This window comes from Phalaenopsis equestris, unplaced genomic scaffold, assembly GCF_001263595.1.
Source record: "Phalaenopsis equestris unplaced genomic scaffold, ASM126359v1 Scaffold000174, whole genome shotgun sequence".
Classification (NCBI taxonomy): Eukaryota; Viridiplantae; Streptophyta; class Magnoliopsida; order Asparagales; family Orchidaceae; genus Phalaenopsis; species Phalaenopsis equestris.
Window position 1 is genome coordinate 2,049,131 of NW_018164616.1, and position 2,744 is coordinate 2,051,874.

The window sequence follows — 2,744 nt, forward strand, 5'->3', positions numbered from 1 at the left end:
AATGCAAAGCCTGTGAGCACTCCTTTGGCAAATCATTTTAAGCTTTCTTCAGAACGGTGTCCTAAGACAGATAAAAAAATGGAAGACATGGTTAAGGTTTCATATGTCAGTGCAGTTGGCTTCTTGATGTATGATATGATATGTACTCGTCCTGATTTGGCTCATGTTGTTAGTCAAGTTTGCAAATACATGGCTAAACCTGGAAGACGACATTGGGAAGCAGTCAAGTGGATTTTCAGGTATCTGAAGGGTAATGTAGGACATGAAATTATTTTTGGCAGTCAGAAGAATGATCCTTCAGTTGTGGGGTATGTTGATTCAGACTATATATGTGATTTGGATGGCAGAAGATCTACAATTGGGTATGTGTTTACTCTTGGCGGTGGAACTATATGTTGGAAATCAACAATTCAGACTATTGTGGTATTATCTACAACTGAAGCTGAGTACAGTAGCTGAAGCTGCTAAAGAAGTCTTATGGCTTGCTGGGCTAGTAAAGGATCTGGGCGTTGAGCAAGGTGGAGCAGTTGCATTGTGACAGTCAGAGTGCTATTTATCTGGCTAAGAACCAGGTGTACCATGCGAGAACCAAACATATTGATGTCAGGTTTTACAAGATCAGAGAGTTGATTGCTTCTGGGGAGATACTGTTGCAGAAGGTTCATACTGATGAGAAAGCAGCTGATATGTTGACCAAGCCAGTTATTATCAACAAGTTCTTGCATTGCTTGGATTTGTTGAATGTTTGCAGTTGCTAGAGAAGCATGGTGGCCCAACCCACAGTGCATATAGGGACAAACACTGGATTGAAGCGGAGCGGAGCGGAAGAATCTGTCCGGGAAGTTACGTGGGTGTTGGAAAGTTACGTGGGTTGGGGTGCGGGGACAAAGCCTTGCGGTATGGTACAAGGGTAATGTTGTAATTACATATTGTGTTAGGGTTTACTCTTGGGGTTATAAATATGTATGTTAGCAACCCCAGGAGGTATCCCTGATTTCTGTAAACCTCTTTTCTGAATAGTCAAAGGAACTCGACACTCTGCTCCCGAGGACGTAGACATCTTTGCCGAACCTCGTTAAATCTCTGTGTTCTTCTGGATTTGTATCGATTAATGTTTTTCTTCGCACTAATTTCTCAACACTGCGTGACTCCTCGCCTTTGACTGCCTTCAATGTCATTTCCCGCGAGCTTCATTCATCTTATTTGATTATTTGAGTATTTGCTCTATTGTAATCTTAAGTAGATTTTAGTTTTGGGGTATTCATTAAAAAATATATATTGCAGGATCAACTGGAGTTAGTCGGGTCGAACAGGGTAGCCCGAGTGGAATTGGAGATAGTGGTCGGGCTGAATATAGCTTGAGGTCAAGCTGAATAGAGCTTGTGGTCAGAATAACTAGAGCTGGCTAGGCTGGGTTAAATAGGGCTAGTGGTCGGGTCGAATGGTGCTAGTTTGTCTGGCTACAAGTGTCATGTCGATTAAATTGAAGAGGGTCGAGTTCAATAGATTCTTAGGATAATCTCAACCTATTAAACTACAAAGGAAAATTTTTCCCATACAAATTAATTTAAAGAACAAATACATTAAGATAAAAAAAATATATACAATTTATATGTATCATCTTTATACTCTAAAGTTATTGAGTTACTACATCATTATCAATGACAATAATATTTTATTTTTCTATATAAGTTACCGGAGTATCATTCAATCACCAATCTCTGATTCTATTTTATAGTTTATTTTCTTAAATAATCATAGAACAAAAGAACAATAGGTAAAACTAATGCTAACTTATATATAATATAAGGTAATCTTATTTGTATGGATAAATTGCTCTACAAAGCATTCAAAAAGTTTTGTTCCACATTGATAATGTAAATTTTCAATTGATTCTCAATGAACACTAAATCTTTGAAATAAAATGAATTTGATAAATTAATTTTTATCAAATAAATTAAATGAATTATTTGGATTCAAACATGCCACGAAATAGAAGTAATTATGCATTTGTCTCTATAATATGATTATTCAAGAATAACTCTTACAATTATATGTCAATTATTGTGTTTATTATAGTCCTAACTTGGAGATGAGGGAAAAATATTACATCAGGACTCCTAACGTAGAGCTACGTTCGGAGTCCACTGATATGTGGACACGTGGAGGTTATAGAAAAATAAAAAAAATCGTTTTAGCACAGAGGAATATTTCTCCCGTGTTATTTCACATTATTCGGGTGTTATTGTGGTGGTATTCATGTGTTATTGTGTTTTTATAACACCTGAAATATTCCCATAACACAATAACACATGAATATCACCACAATAACACCTGAATAACGCGGAATAACACCGGAGAAATATTATCATGTGTTACAGGGCCGGATCACAGGAAAGCACATGCGTTTTCTTGAAGCCACGTGTCCGCATATGAGTTGACTCCGAACGTAGCTCTACGTTAGGAATCCTGATGTAATATTTTTCCAGAGATGAGGCTGTACATGAGTCACTCATTTAATATTTATAAACTAAATCTATTAATAAAATACTATACTTATTATTCCTCTTATTTTGTAATCTCAATTTTTATATTGGAATGAAATGCATAACTTTAGTGATGTGTTAAAAAAATTTCTATAATATTTGTGATAATTCAAAAGTAATTTGAAAAAACTATATTTCTTCAAATAGATGATAAAATAAAACTCATATGATTGAATTGATTTAATGATAAGCACGCCC